The following is a 20,124-nucleotide window of genomic DNA, read 5'->3' as shown; positions in this document are numbered from 1 at the left end:
CTGTGGAGCTCAGGGTCCAGTCATGCATAACACAGAAACAGCAATTGAACAGAGGCGGAAAAACAAACCACCGTGACTCCAAACTGGAACACCTGCTATCAAACTCGACGTGTTTCAGTCTCTGGTCCGCCATAAAGAAGTTCATGCAAGCATGTAGAAAAAGTTCAGGACAACATGCAATCCTCGGGTTAATTAAAAATCACTCAATAGTCAGTGGTCAAGTTTAGAGCTTCCACTGTATGTTGACAACATCCACCTTCGCCACCACACCAGCCACTCTATTTGCTGTTGTTCCCTACAGATACAGATTGCATTTAACCTATAATCTCATGTTAAAGGGCATCATGGAAATGACAACGGTGCTCCCCAAGCCAATAAAGAAGAGCAGGAACCCCTCAAGAGTCCTACCTGACAAGAATTTTAACTGGGGGTAATTTAAAATAATTATGCCTCTTTTGTTAGATGGCAAAAGGTGATCATAGCTCACGGGAGCGAGTGAAGCCAATGGAGATTAACTTTGACACCAAAAGCAGTCACAGGATTTTGTCAGGATCCTTTTTTGAGTAGGTTAAATATCTTCAGAATGTATCACTATGAGGTAGATTAGGGAAAATAGATAATGATGATGATGTCGAAAATGAAAATGGAGTGCACTCATCATCAGCCGCAAAAAGATCACTGTGATTACATTTATAATTATAAGTTACGGTGACGGAGATGACAAAACATAACGCGAGTTGAGCGTTTTCATAAAGTTTTTGTTTTGTATTGTATACACTTTTGGTATTGTTTGTGTGTGCCTAAAAATAGTTTTTAAGAAACTTTGGAAAAAATGTGTTTTTTTTACACTAGCATTATTTTATTCAAGGGTAAAATCAAAATTAATCCAATTTGAATGAAGCTGTGAATCTTCAAATTTTCTTTTGTTCAATCCCGCGCTTGTGTTAGTGGTTTTGCGTTTGTGTCACAGTGTTCCCCCCTTTCCAAATATGTATCAAATCTTCAATGTGGAAGGAAAAAAATGCGCTCATTTCATGGAAATGTGCGTTTGTGGGCAAATGAACATTTTGTTCAAATCTTTCAACCAGCAGGGTAAATACTGCGTGTCCTCATTAGCCTCATTCAGCTAAACCCTTGCTTTGTTAATTGACATAAAAACAAACGCTTGCTAATGAAAGAGAAGGTAACGTTAACCGACAGCACACAGAAACTTGTTCTCAGTCTCGCAGTGTACGAGTATCTGTATTTTGATTGAGATTTTTTTTTTTTGCAGATGTAACTTTTCAAGATTAATCGTGCACAGCTACAACATACATACGTGTTTAGGATTCAAGGTCATTTCCATTGAAGAGCACTATATTCTTTGTATTACTTGCATCATCCAGATGACATCAGTGTAATGACAACAAAACCAACAAAACATCAAGAAAAGTGGACAGTGTCAGAATGAAGAGGTTCTGTTTCAGCCTATGGAAAATAACAGTGTTGATTTACTCCTGTGGGAAGACGAGAAAAGAGAGTGTCTGCCTGTAACCTTGGAGACAAAAATGAATTTTTTTCTGATCAAGTTGAGGGTGGGTTTTTTTTTTTCGAAATGATGTACCCAGATTGTTTGTTTGAGACGTACAATGAATACCAGCTGGCAAGATGTAAATTTGAGGGACATCTCAGTGTTTGCATGAGCGTCAAAAGTTTGACTTCGAAACAGTTTTGTGAGATGTGTGTGTCTCCTCTGTGGGATTTTGTTTGACTTGTAGCGATGGTGACAAACGCTTAGGAAGAGAGTGGTGGAAAGAAATGCCAATTATTGTGTGTGTGGTGGTGGTGTTGGAGAGGGGGGCTGCAAAATTGTTAATCTCTTTCCCACATGGGACTAGATGACGCAGCACAAAGCTACACACTACAATGCCCACCAGATTCGGCCAGGTGCCAAAACATCCCAGATGATGCAAAGAGTGATGGCGGCTGCCAAGGAACGTTGTTGCATGCCGACTTCACAAGGGGATAAGCGAGAAAGACTTCATGTGTGTGGATAACTAGGCAGAGATCAATGACTCCCATTTGTCCATTAAAGCCCGTTAAAACACTGTTGACAAACCCGCTTGTTAAGTTTCTCACCGGCTCATTTGTCTGGGAACTGATCTTAATAGTGGTGTTAAACTTGTAGATAAATGACAATAGCAGACGGTAAACCAAAATAAAGCTCATGCTTAGTTGTTGCTCAGCTTGCTTACTACACTTGCAATGTTTATTTTTATTTTTGTTATGTATGAGGTGGAAACAATCTGGTTAGCCTTCCAAATAGCAAGACGTATGTTTTATGTCGTGGTCGGGACACATTATTTTATACCCACGGTTTCATCTTTGGTTTGTAAATAGGTTTATGTTGTTAGCGTACATTCTTTTAGTCTTTTTTAATAAGATACTTTTGCTCTTCTTGCTTTGCCTTTGAACGTCGCCTTAAAATAGGATACGTGTCAATTGATAACTCTCTGTATGGAAAAAGTGTCTGATGTTTTTTTCCTAACAACTATCCAGCTAAAGGAAACGAAAGGGGAAACACCGTGTGAGCAATTACCCGAAGCGTTGAGCCATGAAAAATTAGGTTATCCTTATCCTCAGTTTACAAGAATTTACAATCTACTGGGTTGGGGATTTAGAGCGGAGTATGTTGCTAATATTTGTAATCAGTCGGCTTGTGAAGTCCTTTGAGACTTTTGTGATTTATGGCTATACAAATGAACTTGACTTGACCATTAAAATAATAGTTAATGGCGATATCATTAGTAAAGTCACATTAGAATTAAAAAAAAAAAACTCCTGAAAATCTATTTATATATGTTAAATTCTATGCAGCCATTGCATACAGTATATCATATGCCTCACGCACAGCTAATTCCACAAAAAAAAAATCCTCTTCCAGTTCGGGGCATCGGAAGCTACAATCACCGTCTAAATTACACACAGCACCTTCAGGTAAATTAATGTTGTGCCGTTTCGTATCCTTTCAACTGGGGCTCTCATCCATTGACGCAAAGCACTGATGAGCTTAATAGTGCTTTGATTAAGCTGACTTCTCTCCTGTAAAGTACCCGGAGTAGGCGAACAACACCAAACCACAACATTTAAAATCATTTTACACTTGCGCAGAACATGTCTCAGCACAACACGAGAACACAGAGGGACACAAAACCTCAAGGTCCACACTGCCCCCCCCCCCCTTCGCTCCCCTCTTGTTTGCTGCAGAGGTTTCTCTCGTCGCTATGGTAACTTCGGTTTCCTGCCAAAAGCACTTTCACTGCACCAGAATCGACACTCATCCTTTCTTAATTTCCTCTTTTCCCACTCGTGCTCAACTGCGCCATTTCCTGTTTTCACCTATGCCTGTCTCAAAGTTGGGGGGGGTTTCATGGATAACAAATAAAAATCATCAAACTCAAATGGGAAATGAGCCTGAGATAATGAAGGATTTACGGTGCATTGTTTGACGGCTCATGCTTCAACTATCAACAAGCAGGAGAAATTACTAGTATTGAAGGAATCATGAATCGGTGACATTCATTTGAAGGATGCTTCATTATTTGCATATAATGAAATGAATTTTGATTAAGCTCAGGGTGAAGCTGTTTCAACACTGCTGTGACTCAAGAATGTTGATTTTCTTATTAAATTGTGACAGGATCATTAAATCTAGATCATTGGAGCATGATTCACGTTTCCAGATTACCACAGCCTGTATGACTATAACCAGCACATACAATACAGTACACATGAGGAACTTCCATTTATTTCTAAAAAGGCATAGTTACTTAGAATTCAATCAGACAATCCAAATTCAGAAACATTTGCAAAATGTAACATCACAAGTCCTTTCTGAGGCCTTAGGAAAGTCAAAACAAAACAGGTTTCACTATTCTTTGACCTTGCTGTCTAAATAAGCTGTCACTTAGCAACTATCACCATTGGGAATACCGAGTGGACACAAGCGGAGCGGCAGACAATACTTCATAAAAGACGCTGTGACTTACACACAAAAAAAAAACCCTCTCACAGTTCCCTCAGACTATTTGTTTTGCAAGGCAACCTTGTGTATCCTCTCACCGACAGCAGCCGTTATAATTGCGTATGGTGGCCATAGCCTGAGAGAATCTTGGCCAGAATTTTGATGTGTAACCTAATGAGGTCTGGGAAACCACCCGAATGCAATCCGTTTTTTTTTCTTGGTTTCAATCGAGGAAGGGGCACGGCGACTCCGTGAGGACGAGACCCCTCTCTGTTTCACACAAAGACTAGCACATAAAGTGCTATTGCACGGCAAGCTAATCACCCCCAAGCCGAGCGAGCAATTTGGTCATAAAGTGAGATTGGAGAATTGGTTGTCAAATTGCAATTGTTAGCGCTTTGAATTGTGGACTTGAATATGAATAAAGTTGTCATTGTTGAGAACAGAACATATTCACTGCAACCGATAATGAGTTGAAACCCTCTGTGCAGTATGTTTGGAAATAAGTTGATCCTTTCACAAAGTGCACTTGTGGAATATACTGGAGCCTCAAATAAAACTTGGAAGTTTAAACTATTATCATACGGTGTATTTCAGCAAATTTTGCGGACTATGTCATTGAACATCTAAGTTTTGGTGTTCGGCTCTTCCTCTTAGCTCCTCTCAATGGCACGACATTTTTTTGTCCTTAAAAAACGTGAAAATATAATGCCATTTTTTCGCATGTTTGTTCTGGCTGGCTGGCGACTAAGTTGACAATAGGGCCTAATGGAAATGGGGATTGGAAATTTAGTTATGAAGAGTGTTAGAAGGATGTTTTTTTTTTTTTTTACATAAACATTCAGAAATGAAAGGAAACAAAGGCAAGATTGTTTTGTGGGTAGTGCAACTAAGATCTCCATTTATATGCTCCCCAGACGAATTATCTGTGTTCATCACATTCCCCATTAACAATGAGGTGTTTTGGGACTCCCGTCAATTTGAAATGTGGATGTCCAGTTTCCCTGCACAACACAAAAAAGGGGTTGTTTTCCTGACTCATGGGGTTGTTAACCAACTTGCTGGGTAGCTGTGGACTTTGATCAGGTTGAGTTCTGTTCCATTACAAGTTCCATTGCATGAACACCTGTGTCCTGTTGTTAATATATTAGTTGTTAATTTATAAATTGCAAATGTACTTTACATCAAATCCAGAGTAACCAGAATACTGAGGTTGTCTATTGCTTGTCGTATGGTTGTTGTGTGCTGTACTTTGTTGTGTGTTTATTATTGTTGTCTATTATATATCTGTATGTTGTCCAAAATGTAAGGATATCTGGCCAATATCTGATACTTATGGGAAACCAGGCCCCCTATTAAAAGCTTTAAATAGCTTGCTTGGGGTGACCTTTCACGCATCCAGAATTACTGTTTGTTGTTCCATGTTGTATGTCTTGGATATCGCGTGAATAAACTCAAACTCAAACTCAAGTTTGATTCTAGACCATGACTAAATTGGGCCCAAAAAAATTCGACATTCAAAAAAAAACTGCACGAGACGCCAGATAACAGATAACTTGGAAAATTCTAAAGTTGGTGCACTCAAAAGTCCAGGTACCCCACTACTATCTCACAAACAGCCAAGCTTCACTAATATCACCGACCTGCATCTACATAGCAACAGACACATAGTATTTCCCTCACCCACAAATTTAACTGAAAGGCCAGAAAAGAAGTAATGAGATTCTCGGTTTTCTCACTTTATATTGCCCAATGGCTGAATCGTGATCAGTGTTGAGCTTGCTTGCACTACACGAAAGATGACATATTGTTTGCTCACATTTGGCTCAAGTTGCACGGCAACCGCACACCATCTTGTGCTTCACAGACTGCAGTCATCCACTCCATCCTGTCATTTTCTCCAATATGTAACAGCGCAATGTGGCACAGCAATATGTTTCTCTCCTTTGGTATGTGTGTGATGGGGTGCCTTTATGCATGACGGCTGAATTTTGCTCATTTCCATTAGCGGCTGGCTGACTGGCTGTACCGCACCGTCACCTGCTGCGTGATTGCTGTGTCCCAGAACAGAGTGTAGTCAAACTTCACCTTTTTTTTTTTCCACCTGAGATTAGCATCTTTGCAATCATTTGTAAGGTGTAATGACTAGTTTAGCTTTAGGTTCATTGGTTGTTGTTTTTATTATCCTGTTTGGTTTCACATTGGGCACAGTGTGGTAACATAATCAGAGAGTATTTAAAATAAAATGCAATAGTAGCTAAAGGATTCTCAAATGCTCCAATCTGTTCTTTTTAGGATCACTTATTTTTCTTGGTAAGTGAATGATGCCGGTAAGTCCAACAGTAACAGTCAAGGACATCCAATTCTCACCTCTCGGAGACTCTTCAAGTCCGTTGCAACCTGCCGATGACACGTTGAGGAACTGTATCGATCGATTATCATGATGAAGGTGACTGTTAAAATACCAATTCTAATCAAACGCCAAATATTTTGGTCCATTCATGGATCGAAGCTGCGTGTCATCAGCAGGTTGCAACAGAGATGCAGCGAAATAGCAAGCGTCACTGACATCCACGAAAATCTTCATGGATTAAAAACTTGTAAATTTTGCCATTCAGCTCTTGCATGTTTTACGAAAAGTACTGAAGATCCAAAAAGTGGGAAACGTGCATTCAAAAGTTTGGAGAAGGTTCAAATACCGTATTTTCCGCACTATAAGGCGTACCTAAAAACCTCCAATTTTCTCAAAAGCCGACAGTGCGCCTTATAATCCGGTGCGCCTTATATATGGACCAATATTGAGCCACTACAGCAGGGGTGTCCAAATATATGGATTTATATATGGCCAAAGTTTTAAAATGGGCCATTCATTGAAGGTGCGCTTTATAATCCGGTGCACCTTATAGTGCGGAAAATACGGTAAGTTCACCTGTAAAAGTTAGGGTGCATTTAAATTTTCTATATTTGGATCAACATCTGTCTAATGTCACATTTGGTATCACAACAGGCACAGTGTCTGCCAGAGCCACAAGCAGCTGGTTCCAACCTTCAACTTAGCCCTGTCACAAGCATTCTCTGGAGGCTATTTTGGTGAAAGAAAAACATGGTGTTCACTTGAAACCGCAGACAAAAGTGTGTGTTTATAACAGAGAGAACTTGTTCAACACCTCAGCGGCACGTAAATTGCACATTTTCAATCAATGTCCAACTGTGTCGTCTTCTATCGGCGAGGCCAACCACGTGGATGCTAATGAGTTCTTGCGTCTAAACAGCAGGTTGTGGCTGAGAGTTGGCCCTCCATCCACACATTGACAACCAACGGCACTCACGTTGATTATAATGGAGCCACGTGAGATTTAACCACTCCAGATATTTGGAATAAATGAATTTGTGATGAACATAATAGAAAAGTTAACATTTGTCCAACTTGTGATATCAGTGAGAGTAAACGAGAAATCATATTTACAAGTCAAGGCTGATATTGTTTTTTGCTTTAATTGCATAGATGCCCTGCTGGAATCAATGTTCTTGCTCAACTAGTGTCCCCCTACTACAGGGTTTGCGGCACAATTTGTCAGTTCACTTTTTGTAATATTTTAATGGACTGGGTGAATCCCCCTCTTTGATTTTTTTAAACTTGTATTTCAATTCCAGTGTTATATTGTGCAGATGAATTTAGCCAGGAATAAGTGCATGATGACAGAAGATTGAGAGTCAGTGGAACTTTTGCTGGTTATAGTCAAGTAGTGTGGAATACACTGCTTCAAAAACCCTCTGTAGTATTTTGCAATAATGACAAAGCAGCTGAATTCAGGGTAGAATAATTTCATAAAGTTCAATCATGAAAACCACAAATTACCTCAGGCAAAATATTTTTGTTATAGTAAATCAAGTGTTTGGACATTTTGTGCAAAATCCTACCTAAATTATTGTGTGAACCGTGATTTATTTATTAAAAAAAAAAAAAAAGACTATTATAAAGCTAAACTGTTATGACCATAATAAATTATGCTCGCTGTATTTTAAACATGTTGGACAAGGAAGAGAAGTACTCCCAGAGCGTATTCAAACCATGCTATAATGCTACCCAACTAATAGAAAAGCTGTTGCATTTCCTTTTTGATTGCATGTTATTTGATGGAGAACCCTTGACCTACCCTTGACGGCAGTTGTCTACGACGTCATGGCAATCCCCTGACGCGATCCCATGGGAATTACAGTACATGGCAAAATAATACATTCCATTTATTAGCTTGTGTTTATTGATCTCCATGTGAGATGACCTGCAAGCAAGCATCCCTCATCTACCAAAAGTGATACTATTCATCATGTTAATACAGGGTGTGTTTGAAATATTGATTGGAACTTGTCCATGTGTATTCATCTAGAGCACTTCTAACATAACCAGGACTCCATAACATCCTGCCCATGAGCAATTCATAACATCCAATCTATATACCGTATTTTCCAGACTACAAGATGCTACTTATTGAACAAGCTTTGAAGCCTGCGATTTATAGTCCGTATAGTGCGTTTTATCTATGGATTTCTCATTATTTGGATTAGATTGTATAAATTGTGCATATTCGCTTACATTAAATTAATTATTAAAGCATTAAAACATGTGCAGTTTATAGTCCGATGCGGCATTTATATGAACAAAACAGGATTTAGTACGGCTGACTCATCCTGGCACTGTTGCTCACAAAGGTCTCTAATTTTGCAGTAGCCTCTTAATTTAAGAGCAGGATATAAATACATGATGTTTTAGCCTGTTTGAGAAATTAAGAATGTCAACGTGGCCATTTTCGTGTTTGATATTGCCGTGTGTGGCCCTCGGAGGAATAAGTTTGGACATTCCGTTGTAGACCTTGCCATAGGAGGATAACAGGGATGGTCAATCACAAAGTATAATAGAAACTGGATAAAGGTGACAAAAAATAATCTGGATCACAAAAATGAGAGGGAAAAAGGTGACAACCAAGCGGAGAGCAAAGCAAAGCCAGAGGCAAAGTCACCACTCTCATTTCCGCGATGGCTGCATTGGCGGGTGGGCTGAAGTGACGGGTGGAGACACTCAACACCTCAGAGCAAAGCCAACAGCCCAGTGACGTGACTTTTGTAACTTAAGTGCCACTTTTGCTTGGACTTCCATCCCCAACAACTGGTTCAAATAGCACCGCGGATATGAATTAACAAAATTGCTCAAGCCCTTTACAAAAGACTATAATTATACCAAGGCAGCTGTCGCAATTACATTGTAGTCGAGGAGTGCGGCCCCCTCACAGCAAAAGAACCTTTCCTTTCTTACTGTCATATGTATTCGTTTTATGGTCATCTGGGTAATCCTCAGGCCCCGGCAAACTCAAGGCCAGCTCTGTCTCATCACCAAAGACAATCAAGCGTATCTTCATGTTTCTTGGTGAATGGATTTTCTCCACTTCCATTTGAACAGAAAATTTGTGCAAAAGAAAATAATGTTCTTCTCTTTTTATTATTATTACAAGGCCCTTGACCAAATTCCTTCTTTTGAAAAAATTAAAAAACAAATATTATATATGTGTGGCTATAATTGTAAACATTATGTCATGCCTGAAATTACTTTCAGCGCAAAGAAAGGTTTAATGACAGTTGCACAATACACATGTGCTATCTTGTCTTCACACTGCGTCTTTGTTGCTGGGGCGAGGTAATCTTCTTAATCATGGGGGGATTCTCACAGGAAGGTATTCTAATAAAGCCAACTACCCCACCTTCTGCCGTTAGCAGTGACAGATATTAGTTTGGGAGATGGGTAGCTTAAAAAGTCCGGTGCATCATACAGTACATGATGTTCTTTCGTACCCCCAAAGATGTGCCGTTTGGGAAGTAAAATAGCCACCTTATATGAATGTATATTTACAACTAAAGAGCTATAAAATTGTTGATGTAGATGTTTCCTTCAAACAAGTAATGGACAGTTTTGGATTTTTGATTATTAAGAGCCGAGCCTTTAATTGCCAGACATTCCGTATGGTGTTTGCCTCCACTGTGATATTTAACAAGCTATCTGCAGGCTTGTGAGCGGCTAGAGAAGTAAAAGTCATTAGTGTTCCTTATTCCATATTTCCTCTGTGCTTGAGGGAACGTCATTAGCACTGCACCCTATGTCAAAAGCGCCTTTGCACTGGTTCAATTGCTTTCCATGCGCTCGTGTCATTCATTTCTGGAGCGCCTTGGCACACCAGCTGAGATAAGGTCGGATCACAAATGAAGAGGTCGGCTGTTTTCGTTTGAGCAACGGGTCAACGCGGGCCCTTTTGGTTGTCAGGGCGATCAAACACACGTAGTCTTATTCAGCACCTCCGTGACTGCTTGCGGTCGGTACCGGTAGCAAAAGATGGCTCATGTTCGACATATGCTTAAATGAGTTTCTTGGAATGCGCCAGAATGATTTGTTTTACTTGATGAGGGCAAAGAGTTAAGCACATCATTCCTCCGTGATTCCATTTGGGTGTTTGCATAGTTGCACAATCTTGTTATCGTTGCAGAGGAAGGGGCTACAAAATGAGGTATCGTCTCAATTTGCACTTTGCTACTTGAGCAAAACACCAGCAAACACTATTTGCCGTCTGAAGAGATATTTCAATGAATTTCTATGCTCAAATTGAAATCTAGACCTTGCTGAGTTTTTTTTTTCATGTTAAATTACATTCCTGAATTATAGTTACTCCCACTTGGCCCTGAGTTTGTTGTCATAAATATGTTTAGAAAACAAAGAATGATTACATTGAGACAAAGTAATCACTCATAATATGTATTCAACTGCTGAGACTAACTATTCAGAATTAGACAATTGTGATTAATATCGGACTGAGGTTTTAAAACTAAATAAAATGGCTGTTATTAAAAGAATGCACACGATTTGCTCAAAAAGAATATTTAGACCTCCATGTAGGACTGCATAGGCAACAATATCCAAGCATACCTCAATCAATCTGAGAGATTATTTATGTGTCTCGGCTCTGCTGTTTTGACTCACTCGTTCAAGTTGCCTCTAACATCTGTGCATTAGAAAGCGGCCATCTATGAACTAACCTTGTTATTGTAAACTTTTAATTATAGTAAATATGCATATAAAACACTTGTAGACCATGAAAATGTATGTTTTTACGCTACTGTGTAAATTAATCTGCCGGGAGACTTTTCATCAGTATGCTTGCGTAAGGACGTAAACATGATGCTTAGGTTGATTAAAAAGCAAAATAGCACATTTTCTCCTGCTCTTACCAGTGTGCCTCCTAATTGGCAATACTGTAACACCAGAACAAAGCTCTTGCCAATGCATTTTCCACTAATCCAATGAACAGAGTAGGTGAGAAACACCCTCGAACAACAATGCACTGATGAGGGATTGGAAGTCCAGCACGAATGAGGGAAAGCTGGAAAAGATGAGAAGAGATACAGAACGCGAGCAAGGCTGCAGATAAAGTATCTGGGTGTTTCGTATGCAGATTGCTGCCGACTGCCTGTTACGGTGGGCCCAATTGCTATCTCGCAAACACTCGTGGCAGCTGCCTTGTCTTACTCGTCCAGATCCAACGGCGCAGCTCCACCGGAGAGACACACAACTCTTGTTTTTCTTACCGGAGGCACACCTGCGTCGCCGTGCACGTGCTATCGAGCTCTTTGCTCCGCCCCGCAGTCCCCATAATTGAAACAGATGGAGGAGCCGGAGCGGGCGAAGAGGAGGAGGCCCTGAAGGAGATGGGGATGGAAGAAGAGGAGCGATTGCACCGCCTGTTGAAGTTGTTGGGCCTTCTTATGATTGTGTTATGGATTGGGATACATATGATATAATTTAGCTTGATTCAAAACTGATCCAGTCATAAAAATGTTTTTAAATTGCTTGTTTTGTTATTTTGTATAGTTTGGAGGAGATAAATTGTCTATTTTTTGTCATTTTATCCATATAAAGTGCACCAAAAAAAAAACCCAACTGATTTTACATTTTTTTTTAAATTGGGATTTATTTTGCCTCTCTCATCAGAAAACAATGATAACACCAAGTATTCCCGATGGAATTCGCAGTTTGTTTGGAAGATATTCTGTGATTGCACAGCTTCATGGCTGACTGAATAAAAGTTTCCACCTTCTAATAGGCTTTCTTTTCCTTTGGCTTCCCAGAGTATGAACGTGTCCAATTCAAACGGTGGATCTCCCTCAATTTACTTTGGCTTGGAGACAAGACTGGTTCAATATCTCTGAACTAACAAAAATACATTTCAGAACTTCACGCCTTTGAGAAACTGTCCATGAAAACATATCAAATTGAGAATAAAAATGAACTTTCACGTGCTTTATTTGGCATTTCTATAGTATCTATCTCGCTATGTATTGTATGGCTATGCATCATGGACTGCTGGTGTGGTATGGCCTATCTTTGATTTTATGGCTTTGAGATGTTAGTGCGGGAAAAATGTTCAGATGAATATAACATGAAAAGTCACAATGGGCTTGAGAGGCCCTTAAGTTGTCGGGCAATAATGAAGAAATGTGCATACATCAAAAGCAAGGGAAAAGTATCCTCAACACATTGTTTCTTCAAAATGGTGTCAATATGTCAAACTATAGTAGAAAAATGGTACATCAATTAACATAAAAATCTGATTAATTAGGTAGTGTCAATAATCGACTCGTTCCTACCTGCACAGCTGAACATCAAGAGGTCAGAGTTTCTGGGTCTTGGCAGCTAATTTACATCAGAAAAAAAAAAGAATGGATATTGTTTGTTAATTCAAAAGAAAAAAGACTAATTAATTACCACCATGGAGAAGAAAAATTACTGTGTCTGAAAGTCAGCTTCCCAGATGGACCGCTGTGCAAAATGTGACTCCTGCTCCCAGGCTACCAACCCAAAGTCTGTTCCCTTGTGTGTGTGTCTGTGTGTGTGTGCGTATGCACAAGTGTGTGAGTATGGAGGCAATGCTAGCTTCTCTTTGTTGTCCCGCAGTAAGAAGATCCTACAGGTGAAACAATATCAGGCCTTTCAAACGGAGGTGAACACACTCAACTAAGTCACGCTGAGCCAGTCATGAACAGAACAGACTGTATATTAAATGGTGTGTGTGTGTGCGTGCGTGCGTGTGTGCGTGTGCGTGTGCGTGTGTGTGCGTGTGTGTGTGTGTATGTTGACTGACTACCTCCTGTGTGGCTGGAAAGCAGGAGACATGCCTGTCAGCACCGGTCAGTCATTAGCCTTCAGTGTGTGTGTGCGTGCGTGCGTGCGTGCCAGCGGAGGGCAGGTTCAAAGGTCATGTGCGGAGCGGAATGGCTTCACTGGGGAGGTAAGTTTGAAGAGGAAATTGGTTAAACAACACAAAAGATCACTTTTTAAACAATGTGTAAACTCTCCCTCTCTAAACAGAAGTGATGCACACTTGCATGAATAATTGAAGACTAAGCGTGCGCGTGTGCGCAAGCGTGCGTGCGTGTTTGAGCGTGCCAGAGTTTTCTCTCAAATGAGCTGTTTTGTCACAGAAAAAGTCAGCGAAATTCCATTCCTTTGTTGGCAATTTTCCAGGTCTGAATTAGGGGTATAAGGATTTGCGTCTGATAATTACCACCTCTAAGCAGTGGCGTGACATTGTTATCAGCGCAGTTACACACATACGCAGACATACACACACAAGATGCCCCAATTATATTCCTCTCACCCTCCCACCTGAGAAGGGCAATGCAATGCAATGCCTGCCACTCATGGCAATGAGCTTCCCGGCTATTTAACAGTCTGTGAATCAGCCCTCCTCCAAACTGGCCTGTAATTGAGCTCCCCCCAAAAATACAAAACACAATAAATAACATATTCATAGCTGTGACCAGGGTCACCTTCAAACAAAGTTGATTCTTTCTCGGCCGGAGATTGTTTTTTTAAATAACTTATTAAGCTTCATGAACTGGAGTAAGTGCAGAAGACCTTCAGACCTATCATCTAAGACAACCATCTTCAGAGATAGGAGGGGGTGGTAACAAAAAATGGATGAATGGATGGAAGTAGGTACCATGTGGTGGGAAAATTGTTTGGTCAGCATCCTTTTGAATGTTAACAATACATACGTATATTTGATTTTCCTCACAAATCGGCACATGTTTTCTTTTATTCCGCTTTAAAAGAATGCACAACCTCTCTCCATGGAGCTCTTTATTCAGTGTGTTGTGTTCCTAACGCCATCACGACTTTATCCCCTTGTGTAGCTTTTTTTTTTTTTTTTTTCCTCTTTCCAGTTATTTTGTGTGACACTTTTATTCTGTTGACAGCACAGGACTTGATGTACATTTCCATCTGTCTCCCCGAGGATCGTGTTAGACTGCATTGTCAGAAAAATAAATAAAAAAGATGCCTGCCTTTAAACCATGAATAAAGAACACAATAGTAGCCTCCGAGCCCAAAAGAAAGTGTTCCAGGCCACAGCGGTCTCTGGTGATGATGCCTATTAATCATTGTTGTTTGAAAACGTTAAGCAGCGGCATATTTCAGCAGACGTGGGTGCATATTAAATAGTCATTTCACAAGCTGACAAAGGACAATCAGGCTCACAGTGATCACCAATGACGTGCCTTTTTTTTTTTTTTAGATTAGCATTCCCATTAGATTTGGGGCGACGATGACATCGGGAAGGAAGTGACATCACAATAGACTTCATAACCGAGCTGAAGGCCCTTCCGATTGACACAAGTTGAATTCAGACCCATTTACAGAGAGTGCTGGATTGACATCAGAATTTCAATCCTCCAGCCACGAAGACGAAAAATGGCTTTGTCGTCTGTGTAAATAAAAACAGCCAATGTATACAATAGTGTTGACAAAAAACAGCTCTCCGTTGAACTGCAAGTATACTCCATGCATTGGGCCTGTGAGTGACAAGGACAGCATTTGTAAGATCCGTGAGACAAGCAAGAAGCGGCTTCAGCACCGCGAGACGAGCAATGCGGGTAGACGAGATCAAACGTGACACAAACAAAATAGGATTTCATTTGTGGGCATTGCAATGCTAATTGATTCAAGCTATGGCAGCTGACATGCACTGTGATGACCTGAGTCACTATTCTGTGAGTCTCCATGGCTAAGTGCTCGCCATGCTAATTCAAAGTCAAGAATGCAATTAGATACTTTGCGACGCTGTACTTGCTAATTCATTTACGTTCATTGAGCTGCCGGCTTCCCCGCCAAATGAATTTCACGCAATTTGACGCCGGAAATGGCAACGAGAATGATGAGCTGCTGCTCTCTGCTACTCGAGTCAACAGGGACACTGACGCGGCCTCATAATGAAGCGAAGAAATTCCGATGTGGAAATTTCATCACTAATTCGATCTTCTGCCAGAGTTAATGAGGAGAGCATTGGCAATAAACTCACCATTTAGGGGAAAGAACAAACATTTCACACGTCAAAAGAATCCCTCGTGTTCATTATAATATGGAAATAACATTTAGCTATGCAAAATGTTTCTTTAGAATAATATATTGAAAGTTATTGGAACAGTGAGGCAAATTTCTTTTTTATGATTATTGTTGGTGTAGACTGGCTTTGCCTGTGGAAAGTATTTTCATGCACATAACCAACATCAAACAAAATAACTGTCTATGGAAGGAGGAGGGACAAAAAGCAAAAGGAGAGTGCTTGATGCACGGTACTTTGGATAAAGTACCGGAACAGTGTACCCTCCTAATAGGATAATCCCAGTGCCCAGCATGAGTAGCAAAGTCAGCCATGTTTACCAGCAGCTGATCAAGATAACCTCTCACACTGGCAAAACCTAATTGTGAGGCTTGCTCATGCATTTTGCATTTATTATAGTACGCCCCTCTCAAGTCATTAGCGTGATCTGCTTGCATACTGTAAAAGAGCAAAAGCGCCGAAGCTGCTAATGAAGAGCCCGACAATCTTGTTTACATCTTCCCGTGTGAAATGGATTCTGCAAGTGTTTATCTGTGTTTGATATCATTTTGTTCCATGTGAAGAGTATAAATTGTGAATTAATTTAAATATGTTAGGTGTTAGAAAGTAAGTCACAGTTAGCATGAAGTACCAAGATGCAACTAAGGGCACGATTGGTTAAGATCTGGGAACAATTTATCCATTCATCTATTTATTTTCGGAACCAATTTATACTCATGTAAGTACAAAAAAAAAAAGGTTATTGGGTTTGAACTTAAACAAGAGAAACAGTTTGAAGTGACTAAGGCACAACATTGTGATGAGCCTTAATGATCTGATGATAATAATGATCTGATGATAATGATGTTGTTTGCGGGTCAGTATATTAAATAATATATAATAATGTAAAGATAAACCTGTTTGCTGATAAAAATGAAAAAAAAAGAGTGTAGCAGTTTTTCCATGTGAATGTGTGCCAAGGTCGATCACAGTGTTAGTCGCTGACTGCAATCCGTTTGCAATTGTTCAGATCAGTCGCATTGGAACGTATACTTTTGGTGTGTAGCAGACCTTAGAAAACACAAGTGATGACTGATTGGAAAATGGAAAAAAAACAATTTACGTCTAACAAGAGGTGTTTGGGCCGAATGTAGAATTGTCGAGGCAATAACACACTCATGACAGATGATGACCAATTCTGCAGGAGCTGTTTACGGTCAGAGTGGAGCACCTCAGGACAAGCGAATCTCAAGGTGACGAGGACGATAAATCTTCATACCCAAATCCCACTTTCGGAATTGAGCTCATGTAACACTTATTGGAATATGTCTGGATTGCCGCTCTTGGGCATGGATCTACTCCTCATATCGCCACCTATGCGGGTAAACTCATTTTTCCATGGGAGCCGTCGCTGTGGATTGCTCAGAAGTGGAGGTCTGAGGTGGCGTGTCAGTCTGAAAAGGAATAAATCCCTTCTGGAGCTTGGCTGCGTGGCAGAGGATGAGACTGGAGGGTAAAGCAGCGGCCACGTGGGCGACTTAGGCCACCTCGCTTTTTAATAGAACCAGGCAGGTCCAAAAGGAAATGGTCAGTGGTTCACTGAAGATGACTCAATCTGGCAAAATGTGTCAAGTGGGAGTAAGCCACATATGTGCAAGTCATATATCTTAATGTTCAAGTTCCAAGTATGTCTTGGAGTTACTGTGGCAAAAATCAAGCAAGTCAAGTCCCTATTAGGCATTGAATCACTAGAGATAATGGAAGTCGACTTCTTCGATATTTTTTCACTACAGTACACTTGTGCTTTATATTTTGGGGGAAGATAAATTTGCAGATTTTGCAGGAAACCATACTGCCACTTTTTGGGTCAAATATGAGGTAAATTGGTTTTATTTGGAAATTATTGTGCATGCTGCATTATTGGCCATAACATTTTGCGGACAAAGCCAGAGCTTCACTTCGCAAGTCCTCATTCATCGCAGCCAGTCCTGCAGCCTAGCCGGTATGAATCTTTTAAGACTCGCGGTAATCGGACGAGCCAGAGCTAGCGACCCGCAACTAACTTCAACGCTCATCCACAATCAGGTTTTGTTTTTAATACTCTCTGACCCACGCAGAAACATGAAGACTGTGTCAGCAACACACAAGTATTTTAGTCTGGCAGTGGACCAGTGAGTCAAAGGTCCTCTGACATTTGACCACTTTGGACTCAACTCCTTCACAATCCCAAACCAGTCTCTGTATTGTCTTAATTCTGTATTGTCTTGTCAATAAACCACATAGTCAACATTAAGCAGAGTTCATGTTTGACCAGATATCAGGAGTTAAGATAGCTTACCAGTTTTGCGAGTTTTATAGTGATGGAAGACATTAGATGTCATTGGTGCTGGGCGATATGGCCCTCAAGTCTGACTTGATTCAAATCATCTGACTGGAATCGGCCCCCACTTAGAATATATTGAAATAACAGTTGCAATGTCCAGTGACAATTTTTCAAATACAGTAGATAATGGCAGCTTGTCTCCGCCTCCGAGTTTGGAACAATGACAACACGAATGTGCGCGTTAATACTGTCAATATTAGCCCAGCAGCTTCTCAAACATTAATGAGTTCCTGGGCTCGCGTTGCTCCGCCGAGGCCTGTTAGATTTCAATGCATGATTCCGCTCACTCGCTCTTCCAGCGTCTGTTGTGCCAGATAGCGCCTCGGCCATGGTTGCCAACGCGTACTTTGTCGTTGCTCCCCAAGCGCACGAGCCAGACGCACAATGACTTTCATCATAAGGACCGCTTGATCTCCACTCAAACAGGGATGGCCACAAAATGTGCCTTGAGCAAATAACTCGAGCTGTCACTGTAGAATTTTCTCTCTTATGGAAATACCAAACGCTCACTTTTGATTGACACGGTGCTTCATTTCCATAAAACACAGAATGTTTGCACTTTGTATTTTATGTACACATTACCTTTGCTCTATATTGTGGTCACCAAAAATAAAACAAACAAAAAAACATTTCATGTCTGAGGCTCCACACAGATGATAATTGACAGATTCTGGTTGGGATGGATGACAAATAGCAAAATAAATGGAGGTTTCATTTCCCCTAAGGAGAAAGCTTTTGGAAACGCAACTTGTGATCCTTTAGCGCCCACTAGCGCTCATAGGGAAGATTGTGTTTTTTAATGCTCTTGGACAGTGAAACTCTCGGGTTTGCCCAGCAGAAATCAGCCAAATTGAGAAATATTCCACAAGACTGGAACCGGGTGTCAATATAGGGTCTCAAACTAGGATAGTGATGTCACAGAAGTAGCACATCATTTCAGGTTAAAGCTTTTAAACAAGGGTTCGGGTATTTAATTAGGATCTCAATTAGGGTTGGCGTTTCAGATGTGTGAGATTCAGTTTCAAGCCAGCGCTAGAGTTTCAAATGAAATTATTTGGGGATTCATAATGGTGAGTTAGGATGAATTGTTTTGTCCGCAGGCACCTTACACACCCGCACACAAACATTCACACAAAGCTATGAAAGCAGATGTTGAAAAGAGCTCCACTTGCAAGTTCCATCAAGGGAATGACAAATCAGAAGACTCACCAATCTATCAGAAGACGCCCACATTGGAAGCCATAAAGATACAGCTTCCAGACATGCCAACTGATTTGTGCCTGTGTTGGGTTTACTTCAGCACAGTGCGGCAAATGAGGTAACCTGCTCTGAGATGAGGCCATGGTGTAAAACGGTGCACAACATAAAGACACAGCCCTGAGGTGGGACCATTTAAAAAAAAAAAAAGTTAGACCAAAGCTTTGAGAAGAGAGGTTCCTCCCAATTTTATGCAGTCATCTTCTCTCTACATGTTTGATTAAACACAGTCATTGGATTTTCTATACTGCACAGCCAATACCAATTATAATAGAGTGCAATGCAGAGTGGATTAAACAAAAAAATGAGATCATAATTAGAATTAATATTGAGCAGCTCTATTACAGATAACGTTAAAATGAGCATGAATTGATGTTTCATTATTAAAATAAGCAATTTGACTTACAAGTCCAACATTATGCAGCATTTCATTTTCCATTATTTTCTATGGAGAAAAATACTGACACAGCCCAGTCAGCACCCTGGAAAGGATCATTTGGCCAAAAAGCTTTTACTGTAAAAGAAAAAACTGTGAATAACTCACACAACTAACCCCCCCCCCCCCCCCCCCCCACACACACACACACACAAAGAATTAAAAGCTGAATGTAGGTCAGTCCTGCAGAGAAATATGAAAGTGAATAGTAAATCAAAACTAACAGCAGACGCAGCAGCATCCCCCGCACCCAAACTAAACTGCAGTGTGAGAGTCGAGTGCGCAAACGCACACACTCATTCAAATGTTTGTGCCTCACGTTTCAAGATTACAGTTAATACTTGTCAAATTATAAATTACAAGTGTTAACAAGTAGCACCATGACCCAGCAAATTTCAAATAGGGTTGTAAAACATGTTGTGTTAGGGCTTCAAAATGAGTGTTTCAAGACATGCGTGAGAGTTTCAATTGTGTTTGGGTGTCAGAGTTTAGTGTGTACAAACCAGCATTAGGGTTTTAAATTGGGGTTAGGGTTTCAAATTAAGGCTTTCAGACAAGCACTCATTCTTTTTTTCTGTGGCTTCAAACTAGTGTTTTCAAGACAGAGTTGAGGTTTTTGTTTGGATTA

The 20,124-nt window shown here is 40.4% G+C and overlaps 1 protein-coding gene across 1 annotated transcript in view; it reads right to left on the bottom strand.

The window, feature by feature from the left end:
* The window catches only part of shank3a (SH3 and multiple ankyrin repeat domains 3a), a 124,479-nt gene extending 111,633 nt beyond the window's left edge, over nt 1–12,846 (bottom strand). The window contains exon 1 of the mRNA XM_061282180.1: nt 12,689–12,846. The gene's annotated coding sequence lies outside the window, so the exon portion shown is untranslated. The remainder of the gene's footprint in view (nt 1–12,688) is intronic.
* Between the last annotated feature and the right edge of the window lie 7,278 nt (nt 12,847–20,124).

The sequence above is a fragment of the Syngnathus typhle genome, linkage group LG7 (genome assembly GCF_033458585.1).
Source record: "Syngnathus typhle isolate RoL2023-S1 ecotype Sweden linkage group LG7, RoL_Styp_1.0, whole genome shotgun sequence".
NCBI classification, from domain to species: Eukaryota; Metazoa; Chordata; class Actinopteri; order Syngnathiformes; family Syngnathidae; genus Syngnathus; species Syngnathus typhle.
Note: the sequence above shows the minus strand (reverse complement) of the source record. Positions and strands in the feature narration are given on the sequence as shown.